Genomic DNA, 23,482 nt, shown 5'->3' with positions numbered 1-23,482 from the left:
GTCAGCTCCGGGGCGTATTTTGTGCAGAGAGCCCAGGAGCCACACTGGCCCACATCCCCTTTAGCTTTAGCTGTCCTGGGGGGATGACCTATGTAGAGAGCACCCCAGGACACCTCCGCCCACACACCTTGCTTCAGCTCCAGCCTCCCCTCCAGGGCATCCTCTGTGCAGAGAGCCCCGGGACCTCCCGGCTGGCATGCCACCACCGCCCCAGATGCCCCACCAGGGTCAAGCCTGCATGGATTTCAGCTCCAGCTTTCCTGTCAGGGTGCACTAGGACGCCGAAGCCCAGGATCCCCCTGCCTGCATCAGCATCAGTGTTGGTTCTTCCAGCGGGGCACCTACTGCACAGACAGTCACAGGATCGCCCAGCTGTCACCCACATCAGCTTCAGATCGCCTGCTGAACCGCAGGACACCCCAGCCTATACCCACCTCAGCTCCAGCCACCTGGCCAGGGTGCCCTCTGCACGAGAGCCCCAGGAAACCTTGGCCAGCACTTACGTCAGCTTCAACTATCCTACCAAGGTTCCTTCTCCAAGGGGAGTGTCGGGACACCCAGGCTGCACCCACTGTGGCTTTAGCTGTCCTGCCAGCACAGCCGTGGCATAGAGGGCCCAGGGACCACAGGGGCCTGCACCCGCTTCAACATCAGTGGCCACAGAGTTTATCAACACTAAATCAGCCTCACAAGAAATACTGAAAGGACTTCTTTAAGGGAAAAGAACTGGCCATAATTAGATATAAGAAAATTATGAATAAAAAGATGTAAAGTATGACAGCATGTACATAAAATGTGGACGGAGTAAAAAAAAATGAAAAAGATTTTTTTATTGTGTTTAGGGTTGCCTGGGTGGCTTAGTCAGTTAAGCATCCCACTCTCAGTTTCAGCTCAAGTCATGATCTCATAGTTCATGGGTCTGAGCCTCATGTCAGACTCCACACTGACTGTGCAGAGCCTACTTGGGATTCTCTCTCTCAAAATAAATAAATAAACATTAAATGTATTTAAATGTAAAAGACCATCAGCTTAGTATTATAGATTGCTATATTCCTAGGATATTATATATTAGCCTCATGGTAACCACAAACTCAAAATCTATAACAGATACACAAAACCAAAGAAAAGGAAAACCAAACATAACACTACAGAAACTCATCAATCACAAAGAAAGAAAGCAAAAGGCAAAGAAAGAACACAGAAGAACAAGCAGAAACATTGAGCAAAATGGCAAGTACATACCTATCAGTAATTACTTTAAATGTAATCGGACTAAATAATCCAATCAAAAGACATAGGGAATGGATTGAAAAAAAAGACCTATCTATATGCTGCTGGCAGGAAACTCATCTGAGACCTACAGATAAATACAGACTGAACGTAAAGCAATGGAAAAATATTAACCCTGAAAATGGAAGCAAAAATAAAAAAGGGTAAGATAGCAATACTTATATCACAAAGAAAGACTTTAAAAGAAAGACTGTAGCAAAGAAGAGTGTTACATAAGGATTAAAGGATCAATCCAACAAGAGGGTACAGCAATTATTATAACTGTATCCAACATCGCAGCACCTAAATACAGACAACAAATATTAATGGGCCTAACAAGAGAAACCAATGGTAACACAAGAGTAGGGGGTCTTTGACACCCCACTTACATCAGTGGATAGATCACACAAGCATAAAATCAATCAAGAAGCAGTGTCTTCGAATGACATGATCCACCAGATATATAAGATATATATTGAGAACATTCCATCTCAAAACAACAAAATACACATTCTTTTATTATGTACATGAAACACTCTCCAGAATAGATCATAGATCACAAAACAAGTCTCAATAAATTTTAAGACTGAAATCATATCATTCATCTTTCCTGACTACAACAGTATTTTTTTATATATAAAACCTAGACTTACTTGTTTATTTATTTGTTAAAGACAAAACAATTATCCTTTAAAGTACTCTGAGGACTTCATCCCAATTTCACTTGTTATAGAAACTGACCTAAGAGGTTAGAAATTAGAGAGTATAACCTAACAGATTATAACAAAAGAGACTGGTGAAACTTGGTGACAAGGTTAGTAATAGCTAGTCAGAAGCATTTGTTAGTGGCAGTAGATGTGGCTAGAATGTTTCCCAAGAGGCTCCCTAAAGATGCCTGAATGAATTGATCTAGGCCCCAAACTAATCGAAAGACCCTTACCCCGGGGAAGAATGAGCAGAGGCCAGGATCTGAGATCCCTTTGTCTTTCTTTTTAAAGGGTAGAGGGATCCTTTGGCTCTAAAGGATGTATCTTAGACTCAGCCTCTCTCCTTCCCAAGCAGTCCACCGTCATAGGCCTGCCAGGTTACGGAAGCTGCATATAATGAACACACGAACTAGAGGCCTATTCAGAAAGTACCTGCATACAGAGAGTTTTGTCATAGATGATAAACTACAAACACCCCCTTGGTTAGGTTGATTCACCTTTGTTAATAAAGGTCACCGTCTCTTCTGCTGGTGACAACTTTTGGTCTCAGTATAGTCTGTCTCAAAAGAGAACTGGTTCAGGTAAGTTTTGGAGAAGGACAAAGACTTTCAACAACACCCACTCCACAGCAGAAGAGGCACCGGGCTCCTTCCTACAGTTACGAGCAGAGTCCTGCAGCAGCATAAACCATTTTCCGTGATGAACATGTGCATCCTCCAAGTGTCCAGCAACCACTGCTGTAGTATCTACCTCCGTCCCATCTTCATAATCTCTTATTGAATCTTCTTTCCAAACTCCAGCCATGTTACATTGGCTGCTCACACACTGAGAAAGCATTCCTTCTGATCTCTCCAGCATGGCTTGGCCTTCTGCATGGGTTTCCACATCATATTCTCCTCCATCATAATCATCTGAATCTTCATTGTCAGGATCTGGATGCAAAACCTGGCATTCACACATTGCAGGGAACATTGCCTCCAATGCTGACTTATCACTAGGCACAAATCTAAATTCAGCAATAGGTTCAACATCATCATTACTGTTGCCTTCTTCTCCTTCTTCTTCTTCTTCAACAGATTCTTTTGATTCTTCTCCAAACTTGGCATTCACCATAGCATGCAAATGCTCTTGTGGATATGCATTTAGGTCCCTCGACACCGCATCCAAGCTAATGGTGGGGTATTCCAGTGAGAATCCTAATCCAGAGCCATCTAACCAGGACAGGTGGGTCTCAGGGATGTAAAGGTGCCGGTCCCAAGACCCTTGCCGTTCAGCACAGCCTCAGTCTCTGGCTGCTGCTGCCAGAGCCCCTCATCTAAGCCGGGCAGTAGGAACTTTTGAGGAAGCTTATTGCAGCACGGAGCGCAGGGACACAGGCTGGTAGCGAGCTCTGACTACAACAGTATTAAATTATAAACAAATCACAAGGAGAAATAAATAAATAATAAACACAAACATGCAGAGACTGAACAATATGATACTAAACAATGAAATGGGTCACCAAAGAAATCAAGAAGAAATTTTAAAAAATACATGGACACAAACGAGAATGAAAACTCAGTGGTCCAAACTCTATGGGAAGCAGCAAAAGCTGTTCTAAGAGGGAAATATATAGCAATACAGACTTACCTCAAAAAAGAAGAAAATGCTCAAGTAAACAATCCAAACTTTTACCTAAAGTCATCAGAAAAAGAACAAACTAAACACAAGATGAGTAGAAAGAAAGAAAGGACAAAGATCAGAGCAGAGAGATATGGCACTGAGACTAAAAAAAAAATCAACAGAAAAAAAATCAATGAAACCAAGAGCTGGCTCTTTGAAAACATGAACAAAATTGATAAACTCTTAGCCAGACTCCACTAGAAAAAGAGTGAAAGGGCTCACATAAGTAAAATAATAAATAAAAGAGAAATAACAGACACAACATAAATATAAAGGATTATCAGAGAATAATGCAAAAATTATATGCCAACAAATTGCACAATCTAGAATATATACATTCTTAGAAACATACAATGTTCCAAAACTAAATCTAGGACGAAACGGAAAATTTGAACAGACTAGTTACTAGTAACAAAATTGAATTAGTAATCAAAAAACTCCCCCCCAAAATAGGTACAAAACAACATGGATTCACAGGTGAATTCTGCCCAATATTTAAAGAAAAGTTAATACACAGTCTCCTAAAACTATCAGAGAAAAATAAGGGGCAGCTGGATGGTTCAGTCCATTAAGCATATGACTCTTAGTTAAGGTTCAGGTCATAATCTCACAGTTCATGAGTTTGAGCCCTGCATCAGGCTCTGTGCTGGTAGCCAGCAAAAAAAACCTGCTTAGGATTCTCTCTCTCTCTCCCTCTTTCTTCCCCTCTACTGCTCCCTCTCTCTCAAAATAAATAAATATTTAGAAATTAATAAATAAATAAGAAAGGAAGCCTTCCAAATTCATGAAATAAGTTACCCTGACACAAAACCAAAGACACACACACACACACACACACACACACACACACACACAGAAAAAAACACCTCAGGACAATAATCCTGATGAACACAGATGAAACAATCGTCAAAATATTAGCAAAATGAATTCAACTATACATTAAAAGGATAATTCTCCATGATCAAGAGGAATCAATTCGGAGTATTCAAGGATTGCTCACTATTTGCATATTAGTAAACATGATATACCACGTCAACAAAACAAAGGGCAAATATAATATGATCATCTCACTAAATGAGGGGGGAAAGCATATGACAAAATTCAACATCTGTTCATGATTAACACTCTTAACAAAGTGGGTTTAGAAGAAATAGATCTCAACATAAGAAAGACCACAGCTAACATCATATTCATTGTTGAAAACCCAAGAGTTTTATCTTTAAGATCAAAGATAAGACAAAGATGTTGGTTCTTGCCACTTTTATTCAGCCCAGTACTGGAAGTCCGACCTACAGCATTCACCCAAAAAAAAAAAAAAAAAAGAAGAAGAAGAAGAAATTAGAGGCATCCATATTGGTAAAGAAGAAGCTAAACTGTACTATTTGCAGATGACATAATACTACGTATAGAAAGCCTCAGAGTACCAAAAACTATTAGGACTCATACATGAATTCCGTAAAGCCACAGGATACAAAATTCATAACCACGTATTGGTAGCATTTCTATACACTAACAATAAAGAGGCAAAAAGAGAAATTAAAGAAAATAATTCCATTTCCAATTGTATGAAAAGGATAAAATATCTAGGAATAATCTTAACCAAGGAGGAAAACTGAGCCTCGGTGACTCAGTCAGTTAAGCATCTGACTCTTGATTTTGACTCAGGTCATCTCATAGTTCATGGGTTAGAACCCCACATTGTGCTCTGTGCTGACAATGTGGAGCTTGCTAAGGATTTTCTCCCCCTCTCTCTGCCCTCTACCACTTGCATTCCCTCTCTCTCACTCTCTCAAAAATAAATAAGTAAACATTAAAAAAAAAAACCTTAATAGAGCTCAGTCGATTAAATGTCCGACTTCAGCTCAGGTCATTACCTTGTGGTTAGTGAGTTCAAGCCCTGCATCAGGCTCTGTGCTGACAGCTCAGAGCCTGGAGCCTGCTTCAGATTCTGTGTCTCCCTCTCTCTCTGCCCTTCCCTTGCTCACACTCTCTTTCTCTTTCTCTCAAAAATAAACATTAAAGAATTTTTTTAATTTCCAAAAAAAAACTTTAACCAAGGAGATAAAAGACCTGTACTCTGAAAACTATAAAACACTGATGAAAGAGAGTGAAGATGACACAAACAAATGGAAATATATACTATACCCACATGTTAGAAGGATTAATATTGTTAAAATGTTCATACTACCAAAAGCACTCTACAGATTCCATTAAATCTTATCAAAATACCAGCAGTATATTTCACAGAACCAGAATAAATAATACTGAATTTGTATGGAAGCACAAAAGACCACAAATAGCTAAAGCAATCTTGAGAAAGGAAAACACAGCTGGATTTCTATATTTCACAATTCTATATTTCAAGATATACTACAGAGCTATAGTAATCAAAATGGTATGGTACTGGCACAAAAACAGACACAGATCAACAGAACAGAATAGAGAGCCCTAAAATAAACCCATGCTTGTATGGTCAATTAATCTGTGTCGGTGGAGGCAAGAATGTACAATGGGGAAAAGAACTGTCTCTCCAATAACTGGTGCTGGGAAAAGTGGATAGTTACATGTAAAGGAATGAAACTAGACCATTTTCTAACACCACACACACACACACACACACACACACACACACACACACACGTGCGTGCATGCACACACACGCACACACACACACACACACACACAAAATTAATTAAAAATCTAAATGTGAGATGTGAAACCACAAAAATGCCAGAAAAGAATATAGGCAGGAATTTCCTGGACATTGGTCATAGCAACATTTTTCTAAATATGTCTCCTAAGGCAAGAAAAACAAAAGCAAAAATAAAGTATTGGGACTACACTAAAACAAAAAGTTGTTGCACAGTGAAGCTAACAAACATCAAAATAAAAAGCGAATCTACTGAATGGGAGAAGATGTTTGGAAATGGCATATCTAATAAGGGGTTAATATCCAAAAATATGAATAACTTACACAACTCAACACTAAAAACAACAACAACAAACAGTCTGATTAAAAATGGGCCAAGGAGTTGAATAGACATTTTTCCAAAGAAGACATAAAGACAGCCAACAGAAACATGAAAGGATGCTCATCACTCCTCATCAGGCACACATAAATAAAAATGACAATGAGATTACACCCGTCAGATTGACAAAAATAAAAATAAAAACAAAAACACAACAAACAAACAAAACATAACAGATGCTGATGAGGACGTGGAGAAAAGAAATTCTTGTGTACTAGAAGGAGTGTAAACTGATGCAGCCACCATGGAAAACAGTATGGAGGGTCCTCAAAAAATTAAAAATATAAATGCCATACGATCCAATAATCCTACAATTGGGTATGTACCCAGTAGTAGAAAACACTAGTTTAGAAAGATATATGCAGCCCTACGTTTACTACAGCATTATTTATAATATGTAAGATACAGAAACAAGTGCCCTTAGGTAGATAAATTGCTAAGGAAGAATACATACAGAAAAGTGGCATATATAATGCATAATGTAATATATAACACACATATAATGTAATATTACACAGCCATAAAAAGGAATGAGATCGTGCTGTGACAACACAGATGAACCTAGAAGGTATTAGGCCAAGTCAGACCACGAAAGGCCAATCCCACGTGATTTCACTCACCTGTGGAATCTAGAAAACAGATAAATGAATACACAACAAAATGTAGGATCAGATCTATAAATAAATACAAGGAAGAAACTGATGGTTGCCAGAGAGGATGTGGGGGAATGGGCAAAATGAGTGAAGGGGAGTAGGAGACACAGGCCTCTAACTATGGAATGAGTCAGTCACAAGAATAAAAGTCACGGCACAGGAAATACAGTCAGTGATACTGTAATAGTGCTGTGTCACGGCAGAGCGTAGCCACACTCGTGAGAACAGCATAATGGACAGAGAAGGTGAATGGCAATGTTGCACACCTGAAACTAACATAACAGTGTGTGTCCACTGGACTCAAACAAAATATTTAATTTCTTAAAATGAAAAATAAATAAATTTTGGAGCTCAGATTACATAGAGAAAAGTAGTGAGATGGTAAGGGATGAAAAACATTAATTCAAAATTATAAATTCTTGCTATATTATTCTGCCAATCAAGAACTTGAAAGGAATTTTTATTTAACAGTACAACTTTTGTTAAGACTAGTTAACAGACATTCAGAATTAGTAGTGCCTTCTTAGATATGACCGTCATTTTTAAACACAACAGTCTGTGAATTTCCCTCAAATACTATTTTAATAAACAATTTATGACAATGGAAAACATATAAGAGAAACTACAATTATTCATGTATACTCTCAATGTAAAAGACCTATTCAAACACTAATAGCAAGTGATGGTATCTATAGTATTTTTTATGATGTTCTTTCAGAAAAGAGGCATTTCCTGTCATGTCTTTGGCAGCTTATCTGTATCCTAAAACATACTAAGTATGAGTGAAATCATTCTCATTTAAAACAAGTATATGTCTGCATACATGCCATTTTGTTATTATGAAATTCCTACATACACCTTACTGTTTTCTTTACAAGAAAACAAATTGTTAGAGTAGATGGGTAAGTGTGTCCTGACATGAACGAGAGTTGTAGTTCAACACAAAGAACCACTTGACCAGCTACAGATACTGACCATTGGTAACGTAATTCACTCGGTTCTGACATTTATTTCACATACTTTTTATTCTCACCTGCTTAGTCATTTTCTCCTCTTACTTCCCTATGTTTATTTTCTTATAACTGATTTTAATTTATCTTGTTTATATGTTATAAAGTGACATAAATTCCATTGGGAAAAAAAGTGATAAAATAAATAACGGGTGGACAGACGGAGGTCTGCCAGATGGATGGTCCTGCAATAGATAAGAGATGGTGAGTCACACAAGAGAGGAGAGAAGTAGGAAGCATGGGAGGAGGGAAGAGGAAAAGACAGGGGGAGAGACGAAGGAGGAAGGAGAGAAGGAAAGAAACAATTTCCATCAGTCACTTTGGGTAATGAAACCTTTGGGCTAGATTCAAGAAATGCCATCTGAAAGATCACTGAGTTGCGTTTCTAATACTTTAGTTTATTGCCACGACAAACAGCCTTGGGCAGGAACCAAAAGTACTGCTCTCCCCTCTTATCCTCAACTCTCAGCAGATCCAAAATTTAACTCATTTTCCCGACCTCCCTACTTTTCTTCTGTGCTCACTGTACCCCATATAATGAGATGGTTAGAATAATACAAAATATTTTGAAGACAGTCGGGGATTTTGAAGAAGAGTGTAAACTCAGGCAAATTAACATTTCTCACCCCATTTCGTCACTGGATTGCTAGGATAAAATGAGATGATACTTGTGAAAACTCCATTTTCCTGCCTTTCACACAGTAGATGTTCAGTAAATAAAAGTATCTTTACTTACTATTACAGTCCCGAACCTATTGTTTTTTAACTTCAAAATTACAGAATCTAGTTCCTGGTCATCGGTCACCTACATTGCTGGAAAAATTTATTATCCTGTTTCTCTACCTCCATCTCATTCTGTCTACATCTCAACATACCTTTATTCTAACCGAATAGTGATAAAAATTCTTTCTCCCCAACACTCTGCTCATGGCATCAAGCATTTCTGTTCAAAGCCTGTCAGTGGGAGGTCGCTGTAATCAGGTTAATAAAATTTACATTTAATCTCAAATATGTTTTCCATATCAGCTAACTCTAATCTGGTCCTCTGCCCTCCCATTCTTTAAGTGCTTCTTACTTTCCTTCTGTACACATCTCCATCTAGCTACTCAAGCTCTCCTCTTTCCATCAACATCCTCCAAAAGCATTTTTCTACACTTGTCTCTCTTTCCTTGTTTCCCCCTCCTCAACCTACTGTGTAGTATGACTTATACTTCCAACAGGACACCCAAATATTCTAGTCAGGCCAGCAGAGGGTTCCAGTGAGTGTTCCTTATAACTCTTCCTTCCTTCCTTCCTTCCTTCCTTCCTTCCTTCCTTCCTTCCTTCATTTCTTTCTTTAAGTTTATTTATTTATTTTGAGAGAGAGAGAGAGCGAGCGAGCAAGTTTGAGCAGAGGAACGGAGAGAAGAGAGAGAGAATCCCACCCAAGGTCCACGCTGTCGGTGTAGAGTCCAACATGGGGCTTGATCCCCTGAACTGAGAGATGATGATGTGAACTGAAATCAAGGGTTGAACACTTACCCGACTGAGCCACCCAGGCATCCCATATTGTTTTCATTCTTAGCAGGACCTGACACTGCTTGTGGACACCTCTATGTCAATATACTCTCCTCTCTTGATCTGACAACCCAGGCTCCTAGCTTTCTGATGTATAGGCCCCTCCTCAGGCTCCTTACACCTGTTCCTATTCACTTTTCATAGCTTGCTGGAGGATACATCATCAACCCAATGGTGAAAACCAAAACCTGAGATTCAGCCCTAAAACATTTTTCTTGTTCGTTCCAATGCTCACTAAAACAGAAACCCTTTTGAATCAGTAAAGCTCTCGTGAATTTGTCCATGTATTTCTGCTTCTGCTATCCTAGTTAAACGTCTGGTCTTCTGACTGAACTATCATAATTGTGCCCTGTCCCCTCCTATTAGCTCATAAACTCTCCCACTCCATTTTCAGCACTGTAGTAAGGATACTGATTTCAAAGCAGAACACTGATGATGCCACCACATCATCATGAAGCCCGAATCGGCATAATGAGATGTGGCTGAGAAGTCGTAAGCCACCAGCTGGATAGTAATGAGTCCATGCAGCTCAAAAGAAACCACACGTGTAATACCCCCGCTGATAAAGGGGTTTTGAGAGAATCACAACAGCCAAAAAGAATTCTCTCTTTGTAATGTACAGTGTAGGGAATATAGTCAATAATATTGTAATGTCTTTGTATGGTGACAGATGGTGACTGTACTTACTTTGGGGACCATTTCAGAATACATAAAAATATCCACTCACTATGATGTACCCTTGAACTAGAATACTGTATGTCAATTATACTTCAATTAGAAACTGCCATATATATAGTGTACCCCTAAAATATAATTCTTAAGGTCATTATTTCTGAAGTTAATAAAGAATTGTGTATTAGGTGTTTTTTGGGGAGTTGCATTTCTTAATATTATGTTTGCAAGATTTGTGTACATTGATGTATATAGTTGTAATTCATCCATTTTAACTGCATTATAGAGCTCCATTTTCTGGAGACCTATAATTTATTTATCATTTCTGCTATTGATGGAGGTTTGAGTTATTTTCTAGTTTTGTTTTGTGACTACGGAATAAGGCTGAGAAGAAGAATGTTGAGGAGAAAAAGATCCACAATACCCAAATAAAGTTAACTCTTAACATTCTCCAAGCTCAGAGAGTACTGAAGGCAGACCATGAGGACGGAAATCAAGAAATAATTTTCCTCCTTTTATCTCCTTATCTCTCTCCTTTCTCTTTTCCCTTCCCTTATACTTGGAAGTATCAGAACTGCAGTGAGCAAGAAGGTAGAGACCAGCAAACCTGAAGCAACTGTACCCACTCCTCCCCACGCTCAGCAGTAGGCATGTAACAGGTCGAGGATGGAGCGCTGCGATTTCTAATAAAGAGAGGAATTCTCTGATTGGAGCGATAAATTATAGCATGCGGACTGCTTTTATGTCTAGAAGAAACTGGCTGGCTTTTTATCATCTAAAAAAGATAGGAAAACTCATTGGGCCTGACTTGATTTTCATACAATTGGCAGGAGTCCGTTTAAGAATGTGGTCGTGAGAAACCTCAGGTTCTTTCCTAATTACACACGATGAATTTTTCCCGTTCAACATACCAGTCTGGGGAGGTGAGACATGCAGAATTTAGTGACTGAGAGGCAAGTGAACAGGAGAAATCAAGGACCATGAATGTGGAAGCCTTAGGTCTAGCACCTGTCTTGTGAGCAATGGGACAACCTTGAGATAGAAGCCTTGAGAGGAATAGCAAAGCAGAAAGACAGACCGACGCTATGGCCCTGATGACAGTACTGCTACCACGTCAGCCCTATACGTCTCCCCACAGACCCATATTACATGAGAAAATGTACGTGTTTGTATATATACCTTCCATTTCCTAAGTAAATTGATATACGTACCAGTCTTTCCAGGAAAAAATAAGTTTACATCTATTGTTACAGTGTAATTGTTATTAGAACCATTTGCACTCTCAAAGGGGTCTTCTTTCTTAGATAACATACATGTCACACACAACAGAGATTAAAGATTCATAGCACAAAAACGCATACAAGTATGAGAGAAACGGACACACCCAGAATCTCAATAACTCAGAACACATAGACAGAAAGTCTGAGGGACATAGGAGAACTGAACAACATTATCAGTCGGTTTGACCTAGTTGACGTTTACAAAAAAATTCACCCTGCCAAAGAAGAATTTTCCTTCTTTTCAAGGGCACATAGGACATTTAGCAAGTTAGAGCATATTCCAAGCAAGGAAACAAAGCTTAATAAATTTTTTAAAAAATCAAGCCATACAAACTACATTCTATGTTCATGGTACAAATTAGGGATAACAGAAAAATTTCTGGAGTACCTGTAAGTATTTGAAACTTACATAACACAATTGCAAATAACGTATGAGTCAAAGAAGAAACCAAAACACAAACTAGAGAGTGATTTTCCCTGAATAAAAATGAAAGTACATGTATCAAAATTTGTGGTATGCTGCTAAAGAAGTATGAACTTAGAAATGTATAGCACTAAAGCTATATAATAAAAGACAGAATGTCTGAAATGAATGATAAATGTTATCTTAGGAACATTAAAAAATACATTAAACCCAACCCAAACAGAAGAAAATAATGAAGAGGAGAATCAATGAAATAGAAAACAAAAATTAAGAAAAATCAATGACATGAAAAGTTGGTTCTTTGAGAGATCAATGAAATTGATCAGCCTCTACCCAGACTGATCAGGGAAAAGATGGAAACAGAGAAGGGGAAGACACAAGCCATTAATAATCAGGAACAAGAGACGTAGCACCATGATTGTCTCTGCACACACTCAAAGGAATAAGGAAATGTGAAAATTTTATGTCAATAAATGCAACAACGTAAAATGACAGAAATCCATGAAAGGTACAACAACCAAAGCTCATTCAAGAATAAGTTGTAAAGACGCAGGTCTGATTCAGGCTTTCCCTGTACTTAAAGGGGAAGCTGCCAGCTTCTCCCGTACCATTGCCCAGAGAGGGAGGGACAACTCTTGGGGCACCCAATCAGGAGAGGCCAGTTGACACCTTTGATCTTTCTAGGGGTGGGCCTAGTCACGCCCTATGTAAGGGTCCTGGGCCCACTCTAATTGGTCAATAATCTAAATGTTGTGATTGGCTCCCACAACTGCCAGTATTGATGGGGGGGTAGGGATTGGAGGGCTGTGCCTGTGTCATCATTTCCTGTAACTACCCCTTCCCAAACTCATAAAAGCCCTACCCCACCTTTGTTCGGGGCTCTCTCTCTCCACATGGCCAGTGGGTTGGTGGAGTCTGTGAGCCCATGCTTATGCCCGTAATAAAGCCCTTTGCTTTTGCATGGGTGACTCGGTCTCCCTGGTAGTCTCTGGTGTTTTTTGGGGGGCGATATTACAAACTTGGGCATAACAAAGTCAATAAACTAAGTAGACATATACCTATGACATAAATGGAACTAACAGTTAAGAAGTCTTACCACAAAGAAGACTCAAGGTCTAGATGGTTTCAATCATGAAATTCTATCACATCTTCAAAAAAGAAATACCTTTACTCATTTGTTTTGTTTCTTAAATTCCACATACAAATTGTACACTCAAAACTAATATAAATACAAATTAAAAAAAGAAATAATACCAACTGTATGCAAATGCTTGGAATTATCCAGCACAAAAAAGGTTAATTAAATATTTGAAAATCAATCAGTTTAATTCATCATATTCAGTAGCTGAGAAAAAAAGCTCATGAAAGTTTTTGTCTTTTGTCACATAAAGATCTTTAAAAGAATGTTCATAAAAACTTTGATATAGCCCAAAACTGGAACACAGATGTTCATCAAGAGGTGAATGGGTGAACAATTATAGTACATCTATACAATGGAATACTAATCAGAAAAAAAAAATACACCCTTCATGTACTCAATGACACCAATGAACTTAAAAATAATCATGCTGGATAAAAGCAATCAGACCTAAAAGAGTAAATACTATATAGTTTCAGTTATACAAAATTCCAGAAAATGCAAACATATATATCAAACAGGAAACAGTTCAATGGTTGCCTGGAGACTGGGGGCAGGGAGCAGCGAAAGGAGGTGACATGAGGAAACCTACGAGGGTGACAGATATGTTCACCTCGATCATGGTGATTACTTCATGGATGTGCACATATGCCAAAACTTATCAAATTCCATGTTTTTAGATATGTGCAGTTTATTGTATGTCAGTTACATCTTTAAAAGGCAGCTAGAATAATAAATGAATAAATAAGTTTTTGTCTCAAAATCCTTGCTCACTTACTTAAATTCAATAAACTCTTGTGCTAGACGCTACAATAAAGACACTGATGAGTGAATCTAGTCTCTACATAGAAGTTGGTTAGCATTACACATGAAGGCCGAGGTAGGGGCAAATACAATTTTTATCATATTGTGACTTGGGGAAGGTTAGAGAGAGGAAGAATGGGAAGGAAGAAGAGGAGAGGGAAGAAGGAGAATGAACAGGAGAAGAAGCATCTGTGCTTCGACTAACCAGCGTGACAAGAGGTTCACTTACTGTTCAAGGCACCATGCTCAGCACTAAGAAAACGCCCTTAATAAGTAAAACGTATGAGATAAACACATACTTAGGTCATGAAATTTACAAAAATAATGACGCACAAAGAAAGAAAATTCATCCTGATGGATCAGAAAAGAATGTTTGACCATGACCATGATGATAAAGAAATAAACAAATAAAAATAAAAATATTTCAATGAGCAGTAAGCCTGGAAAACATCGCTCCTCCTATGGAAATAATAGGAAAAACGTGCTTTGGTGACAGTTTCTCTGGTGTGACTGAGGGGCGAAAATCCGTCTCATAGGGTTGGCAAATAGGACACATAAAGGAAAAGTAAGGGGAAATTAAGCTAGAAAGGTGGGGCTATCATAATATTGTGAAACTGCCTCCCACAGTAAACACTTTGGAATCAATTCTGTAAGCACATGGCTATTTAAAAACAACAGAGTGACTGCCCATCGTTCTAATGAACCGAGATGGTTCATGAGTAATCTGTTAATTATAATGAGGTTCATGAGTAATCTGTTAATTATAATGATTATATCACTTATGTTTGTAAATAATATGGTTCTTAAAAGTCAATCAAGATTTTTCCCTCCAATAACACTATACTTAGTAATTAGCTTTCCAATATTCTTTAATAAGCATGAGGGTTCATGTGCAATCACAATTGGTGGGTGGTGGAGTTTCAGTAAGCCTTGTTAAAGAATCACAGGAAAGCGTGTCAAAAAAGTGAACTATGTATCATGTGTATGATAGGACAATTACATATACACACAGAGAAAGGAATCGTCAGTATCAGCAATGAGAGGCAATCAGGTGGAAAATTCTAAGACGCATTAGGAAAGGATGAATAGATGGAAAGAATAACAAGAAAAGTTAACACAAATGAAAATTAAGGTAGAATGTCAACATCTGTATACAAGATGTTCTAGGAAAATATAAGGGGAAAACAGCTTGTATAAATTATTTGAAGACATATGACCCATTATTTTGCAAAACTTACCCCCATACACATACAAACATGAACTCAGATCAAGAAAACCCAAAAGGTGCCAAAGAAGTTACAAATAAATCACTGTGAACATTTACAGGGAAATTTAATAACAGCAAAGACAAAGGGACCATTCTACAATTTTTCTAACAAGAAATTGCAGATCAACTAAGAAGGAAACGCACCATAGCAGTACTCCTGGAGTGACGGTAAGTTAGGGGGCAGAGTGACAGTAAGTTAGGGGGCAGGGCTTACTCTCCTGGTCTGGAGCCACCTGCTTTGAATCCAGGGTCTCTCAGACCCTCGCACTAGCTTTAACATTAAACAGGATATTTAACTCCTCTCCTGCTCAGTTTCCTCATTTATACAATACAGATCACAGTAATTTCCATGTCATAAGATTGTGGGGAGCATTAAATATATTACAATATATAAAACTCATAAAAATACAGCCAGACGTATATATAATAGACATATGGCTATAAACTATTATTGTTTTCAGATCTCTTGGTAACAATATTTGATGGAGGAATACAATGAAATAACATTTTTTTAAATGCTCAAGAAAAGACAATGTGAGAATTTTTATCCATTGGGACAATTGTTTAATTACAAGGGTTAAAAAACAGAAAAAACATAATAAAATGAAGAAATGTAAATATATCAACATATTATTAATAGCATACAATTACTAATTCACAATTATGAGTCATGCTTTATCCAACATTTATTGAGAATGTTAAATGCCACAAATTATTTTAAGCTCTTTACATAAATTAATGAATTTACTATTCACATAAACCCCATGTGGTGAAGAAAGGTTCACCAAAGGTCACTCGGGGTAGGTCTGATAGGCAATCAAGAGTATCTCTCTACTAAGCCTCCTTTGTAAGGTCCCTAAATGTGAGACAGATCTTAAATACAAACCATCTGTTCCCTGTTCCCTTTCTGAGTCTTTCCTCCACGAACGTTTGTTTACAGACGTTATCTCTAAGAAATGGGCTTTGAGTGTGGTTTCGGTGGAGGCAGAAACCTTTCTTCCTAAGGAGTTCGCATTTTGGTTACCTGTCCTGTTGTGTTCTCGTCCACATAAAAAGCCAATTTGTGGTTGAGTCCAATTATGGATGAAACCAAATATTTCCTAACAAAGGACTGGCACTAGCCGGTTGGCACTCATATGCAAATGTGTGCAAAGCGCAGAGCTCTATTGTTTTTTTTGGACAAATCACGCACACATTTCTCCCAGTATTTGAGTCACAGCAAGAAATGACTAAAGACAGAGAAAGCAACATGAGAGTTAGAGACCTTGACTTTTCACTGGTGAAGAAATAACAATCCTTGGTTACCTACCCAGCCCCATAAGCCTACAATCATGAAGGAAACTTGCCAAGACAGAAAAGAAAAAAGGCCTACGGATTCAAGCTTGGTTCCGGTCCTTTAACTCCATCCAGTTCCTAGGCCTTTGCTGGAAGCTGGCCCCTGGTGGCCACATTGTCGTCTTGGCACAAGGCTCTGGTGAAAGTTCCCTCCACCCAAAGACCAACTGCTTTTAAAAAATTCTTAAGAATTCCTAATTTTAAATTTTCTCAAGGAAAATCAATCCTGTTGTCATTGGGTTAAACCTTATCATTTTAGCTGGGATACATGAATCTAAGTATTTTCTTTCTCAAGGGTAACTGCTGTTCTAGTGCTCAGAAATTACCCCAGCAGGTTTTTTTTTTTAAGGTGTCTTTTCCAGCTGACAAAGTCTGAGTGTTTTCGGTCACGGAGAGGCCACTTGGGAGAAGGAAATGCCACCGATCCTTGTGACTACTAGGACTGGTTAGATTGCCTGAGTCTCATAGCCTCTGCCCAGAGCAAAGTAGGGCCAGAATTGGGGTAGAATTGGGGGAAAGCGAGGCTGGAGACATACTCATAAGGTAAGAGTCAAGGAGTGTTCCTTTGAGTTTAAAAACACCACTCACCTTCTCTATTCTTCATGAGTATTGTGAGTAAAAGGGACAATAAAATTTCGAAGTAAATATCAAGGCTTTGCAAGGTTCTTTAGTAACTAGCCCAAGACACTGAGTATTACTGGAGATATAGTTCGGAAACTCCCCAGGTTGAAAACACAAGGTCAAGTAACTTTTTTTTGCTATGACTAGAATTATACCTTTCCGGCAAACAAAAGTTTCATTCCACCTTGGAAATTAGTGAATATTGACTAGGATATTCAAACTCCATCGCAACGTGGATGGGCCGGTTGTAAGTGTTCAAGCGTTCGCTATGACCCGGGTTCTCGCCTATGTTGCCTCTGCGCGGCTTTGCCAGGATTGATCTGGTGCAGATGAGACGGGCAACCAGAGACATCCTCGGCAACCTTGGTAAACTTTTCTCACCAATGCTGATAAAGTATTTGTCAAATTGTCAATGGTCAAATCGTCAATTTGTCTTCCTTGAAGTAGGCGATTTCTTCTTAAATGTTGGCCGAGTTTCCAATTGAAGTCTTCTGGTGATGCCAAGCGGCCAATGTGACAGAGACTGTCCTCCCCATGTAATCTTTTCCAGAAAACAACAAGCCCCCAAAAACTCCATACTCTAAGCCGGGTATTGGGTCACAAAAAATACTGCTCAGTGAGGCTGGTCGGGAGTTTGAGGGGAGATAAGGTATTGAGCCCTTGACAGTCATTCGTGGCAGCTTCACTGATTTTCCCTTTCCTTTTTCCCCTTTAGCTTCACTTGGTGAAGGTTTAGAGGTCCAGGAACAGACTATTTTCCATTGCTGTTTTTGCTTGCATATTAAATCCCTGATTTCTGACTTAAGGCGATTTATTGAGGAAAGAGCTGTGGTCATATCTGCTCCAAGATCTACACCTGAATGTTTTCCAAAGGTGCTAACGTCTCCAGTGTATTCATCTCTCTATTTGTTTGTGACCATGGTCTCATAAATATAACAAATAAATATATAAATAAATATAATATTCACATTTTTTCCTGAATTTCTCTGATACCATTACAGAATTTGACATCTTTAAAGCCACAATCAGAATATTCACAGTAGCTTTTCCATTGAAGTTGAGCCCGTATGAGTTTCTTAATAACATATAAATCAATTGATAGAGATCTGGGAACTCTGAATTACATGCCCTTAGAACCACAGCCAATTGCTCTGTAAATTTCCGCCTACCCAGCACAGGCTTTGGAAAGCCTTTGAAAATCACTTTCAGACCACAATGAGGGCTCAAGTTCTACCATAAGGGGCTTGTTCTGATCTGGATAACTTTAAGAGCCAAGTCAGCTATCAGAGTGGTGGTCTGGCCAGGAGGAAAGAAGAGCCTGGTCAGAAAGAGTGTTGGAGTTTAAGAGGGCCACAAGATAGAAGAAGAAGGAAGGAAAGATCAAAACTTTTAGGTTCAAGTTATGGTTTGGGCAGATCGAAAGAGAGTCTTCCACATTTTTCATTTGTCTCCTTCACAGACTATTTAGAGAGGCAGTCATGGAATCTGAATTTCTCTTGCAAGCTTTCTCATACCAATAATAAAAAAAAACAGAAGGTCATTTAATGTTTGCAATTTTAGTCCCTTTCCATTCTAAAAAATTACTTCTCAAATGAACAGTTTTGTTCCAATGAAAGGTTTCCCAAAATGGCTACAAAGTTAAACTATTGTTGGTAAAACTATGCCGTTTAGGAAGTGACTCACATGTATTAGATATTGTATACATACTATACGCAAGAGGCCTTGAGCAGGCACACTCTTGGGTTTAGTCTGAGACAAATATGGGACAGTCTGGCAAAGGTCAGTCAATTCAGTGGCTTGTTCACCTACGTCCTGAGCTCCCCAACCTATTGGCCTGGCGGTCTCCCATGGCAGACCTGACCGATCTTGAAAGACACAAGGTTTAGACATGAACTTCCACAGATCCAAGAGCAACAGAAGGTAATGAAATGCAGAGTGACCACAACAATTTTGTACATAATGAGACTGCTTTCTTCCAGGGATACATGTCCACAAATATGAGCAAGTCATGAAGGGGTCCCTGAAACACAACATCACAGGACAAACATGCACTTAGCATTTCAGAGCTTGATGAAGACTGGAACTAAGACCTAATTGGACACTCAACTGCAGGCCTCAGTGGCTCCCCATTTCTGAACTAAGGAACCTGAGCTTCAGCACCAAAGGGATTTTAAATAGGATCTCGGTGGGATTTCCAAGTTGTTTAACTCACCAAAGTATCACCAGATGACCTTTCAATGAACAAAAGCCTGGGGCGCCTGCGTGGCTCAGTCTGTAAAGCATTGAATTTAAGCTCAGGTCAAGATCTCATGGTTCATGTGTTCAAGCCCCACGTCTGGCTCTATGCTGATAGCTCGGAGCCTGCTTCAGATTCTGTCTCCCTCTCTCTCTGCCCCTCTCCCGCTCAAGCTCTGTCTCAAAAACAAACAAACATTAAAACATTTTTTTAAATAAACAAGAGTCACATTTAGTAGCACTTATTGCAGTAAAGGACAGTACCATTGTGACGGTTTGAGCAGTGTCCCAGGAGAGACCAGAAGTAGAATAACTGTAGGACTTTGGGGTCTGCACTCAGTAGGTTAAGGAGTAAGACTGGGCAGAGTCTGTGATGTCACCACTCAGGACTGGCTGACACATGAAGGGGAGGTGCTTGGTACGGAAGCTGGTACTGATAAGAAGGCTGCTGGCCAGAGTGAGATTACTGTCTATGATATACTGATTTGTCAGCATTCGCTGCAGCAAACCGTGGATTTAATCACTAGTTTGCAATCTTCACTTTCATAGGCTAACACTTCCTAGAAGGAATAACTAACTCGCATTGACATAAATGTGCTTATTGTTGTCTCCAAGTCCTGTTTACAGATGGTCTCAATTCTCAGAGACTGATTTTAACACCAGTACAAGAATTTCAAATGAAAACATCAGATATTACAGAAATGGACATACACCAGAAAAAGATAAAAACTGATTTAAAAAATACATTATGAGCATTTCATTTTATTTATTCTTTTTTTTTTTTTATTTGAGAGTGAGCGAGCAAGGGAGAGGGGCAGAGGGAGAGAGAGAGAATCTTCAGCGGGTTTTCCACTCAGCTCAGAGCCCAGCCCGACACAGACTTGAGCCCATGACCTTGGAACCATGACCTAAGCCAAAATCAGGAGTTGGACACTCAACCGACTGAGCCACCTAGGCGCCCCACATTCCATTTTATTTTTTAAATTTTATTTATTTTAGAGAAAATGAGAACATAAGTGAGGGAGAAGGGCAGAGGGAGGGGGGAAAAGAGGGAGGAAGGGAGAGGAAGAGGAAGAGGGAGAGGGAGAGGGAGAGGGAGAGAGAGAGAGAGAAAGCCCCATGGTGGCTCAGTCCCATAAACCATCAGATCATGACCTGAACTGAAACCAAGAGTCAGATGCTCAATTGAGCACCCCCCTCCCACCACATTTCACTTTAAAATTCACTCTCAAGAACTGAATATCACAATAAGCTCAAACTTAATATCCAGCAAGAAGGGGACACACAGAATTAGTTCCCAAAATCAATCAGGTACAAAGTCACAAAGAAAGTCTCAATACAGGGACAGCTGGGTGGCTCAGTTGGTTAAGCTGCGGACTTTGACTCAGGTCATGATCTCGAGGTTCGTGGGTTTGAGCCCCACACCGGGCTCTGTGCTGCCAGCAGCTCAGAGCCTAGAGCCTGCTTCTGATTCTGCGTCTCTCTCTCTCTCTGCTCCTCCCCCACTCCTGCTCTGTCATTCTCTCAAAATTAAAAATAATAAAACATTAAAAAAAAAGAAAGCCTCAATGCAACTCTAAAGTCAACATCATCTATAGTACAACTAAGTATAAGAAAATTAAAAACTTAAAAATTTCATAGGTCTTTTTCCAACAGCAACAACAAAATTTATAACTTCTCCAAGAAAAAAGTCAAAAGAAAATTATGGTAAATTTACAAGAGCTCACCACAGAAGGCACAAGTCCCAAATGTAGCATGAGAAGGTAAAACAGGGCCATTCTCCCCTTCTCCCATCAAAGCACCCTTCATCAACCACTGCATGTTAGTCTTCCTAGACTTGTCTTTCTCCCTCTCAAGTATGCTTTTTGCCAGTATTTCCTTTACTTGAAATTAGAACAGTGGCGGGGGGTGGGCAGAGGGGGCCACCTGGGTGGCTCAGTCAGTTGAGCGTCTGACTTCAGCTCAGGGCATGATTTCACAGTCTGTGAGTTCGAGCCCCATGTTGGGCTCTGTGCTGACAGCTCAGAGCCTGGAGCCTGATTCAGATTCTGTGTCTCCCTCTCTCTCTGCCCCTCCCCTGCTCATGCTCTGTCTCTCAAAAATAAACATTAAAAAAAATTTTTTTTAAAAAGAACAGTGGGAAGATAACATTTTTGAGAGGAACAAAGTCTGTGCTTTCGTTTATATTTCAAATAAAATAGATCATACAGAGAATATGATACATTTTGATACATTTTCATTGTTGATTTGCAGTCTTCACTCTATGCCCAGACCTAGGGGTGTCAAAACCTAAGAGTCTCAATGGGGTGGCCCAATAGGATCCTAAGTCCACATCTTACCCCAAACGAATTAAACCGAATCTCTGAGGGTGCACTGAAGCATGTGTTTTTGAAACCTCTGTTTGGTATTTCAAGTGCAAAGTGGAGCAAGGCTCTCCTAGGGAATGGTTATACCCCAGTCTGACCTCGCCTCCCTTTCTACAACTTTATCAACTTCTGAAGACAAACACGGTAAACTGATGAAACAGGAGTAGAAAGACAGCAAGGAGAATCTCCCAAAACATCTCATCTTGGGCTGATTCTCTGAGGGGTCTGAACATAGTAGAGATAAATAACAAAGATCGTGGGCCACAGGAAACCAACTTCACAAATAATGGGTAACGTGCATGTGACTAACACCAGTGCATGTAAAAAATTCTGGAGGAATTTGGTAGATTTTAAGTGTAGTGTGAGTCAGTAGTCATTTGGCTGCCAGAAAATGAGCTCCATCCGAGGCTGTATCAATAAATGCCTAACGTCTGGACAGGGAAGACCCCTTTCTCTATGCCTGCCGGAACACATTAAGGACTGAGTCATGCTCTGAGCACCGTCCTATAGGAGGTACATGGAAAATGAGATTAAGGTTGATGAGAGAACTTGGAACTGTCGACTTTGCAAAAAGGATATTCAGCTGGGAAGAACGCTAGCATAGGGAAAACATGACAGATGTTTTCAAAATATTCGAAGAACTCACATGTGGAAGTTAGATTAGATTAATTGTGTAAAGTCCAGAAGTCGAAAGCAATGGAGAGATGGAAGGAAATGCTTTTCGGCAATGTTGGTTTTGAAAATGCACAGAGGACTCCCTGTCCCTGGAGACATTTGAGCCTTCAAGTATGCAATGGGTGACTGAGGTTCCAGACCTTGCAAGGCATTAAATCAGATAACAGAGGGCCCTGGGTCCAAGATTTTAGGATCAGTGTATTGAAAAGTGGCTCGGGCTTCTCGTGGTCCGAACACTGTTGAAACTGGGTAGCTTGGTGATCAGCAACCCGTCCACTCTGCCCAGAGGAGGAGGTCACCGGGGCAATCAGCGCAATGGGGACACACAGCGACTTCTCTCCGGTCACTTTCCTACAATAGGATATCACTCCCTTGCTCATGTAAACCCAACTTCCCTGCAGAAACTTCCCTTGTGACTTTGCTCTCGGGGAGGATTCTGGCCCCCCATCCCCACCCGCCACAAATCTGAGATGGGGGGGGGGGCATTATCATTCAGCCCCGCAGCCTGCCCCGCACGCCGAGCTCGCGCTGCACATTAAGGTGCCCAGAGGCAGAGGGCGAGGGGGCCGCGGCGGGCTCCGAGGTCCCCGCGGGGTCTCCGCCATTGTGCCCCCTCTCTCGGCGCTTCTGGAACTCCCGGGGGCGGGGGGCGCTTTGCAAACCCGGCGCAGGGGGCGGCCGGCGCGGCGTGCCGGGCGCGGGGCGGGAGCCCGGGAGCCCCCTGCCGAGGACAAAGGGGTCGGCCGGCCCGCCCCGGCCGCGCTCGCCCCTCCGCCCC

The 23,482-nt window shown here is 40.1% G+C and overlaps 1 pseudogene; it reads right to left on the bottom strand.

The window, feature by feature from the left end:
- Window positions 1-2,537: 2,537 nt before the first annotated feature.
- On the bottom strand, window positions 2,538-17,780 carry LOC115286947 (annotated as a pseudogene).
- Window positions 17,781-23,482: the final 5,702 nt, after the last annotated feature.

This window comes from Suricata suricatta, chromosome 1 (assembly GCF_006229205.1).
Source record: "Suricata suricatta isolate VVHF042 chromosome 1, meerkat_22Aug2017_6uvM2_HiC, whole genome shotgun sequence".
NCBI lineage: Eukaryota > Metazoa > Chordata > Mammalia > Carnivora > Herpestidae > Suricata > Suricata suricatta.
Note: the sequence above shows the minus strand (reverse complement) of the source record. Positions and strands in the feature narration are given on the sequence as shown.